The following is a 200-nucleotide window of genomic DNA, read 5'->3' as shown; positions in this document are numbered from 1 at the left end:
AAAAACTTTTCAAGGGAGCCTGGCACTGCTTGGCTTAGGAAAACTCCCTGACAAAGGCCCGTCCGGTTTCCACGGGGGGGGATATTTAAATCACGATGTAGGCTTAAAAATAATAAATAAAAATAAAATAAACGAACGATTTTTTGTTCCAGGCAGAATGAAACCCCAAACTTTTCCCGCTGCCGCAGGGGGCCGTCCCG

Source organism: Aptenodytes forsteri, unplaced genomic scaffold (genome assembly GCF_000699145.1).
Source record: "Aptenodytes forsteri isolate BGI_AS27 unplaced genomic scaffold, ASM69914v1 Scaffold289, whole genome shotgun sequence".
NCBI classification, from domain to species: Eukaryota; Metazoa; Chordata; class Aves; order Sphenisciformes; family Spheniscidae; genus Aptenodytes; species Aptenodytes forsteri.
Note: the sequence above shows the minus strand (reverse complement) of the source record.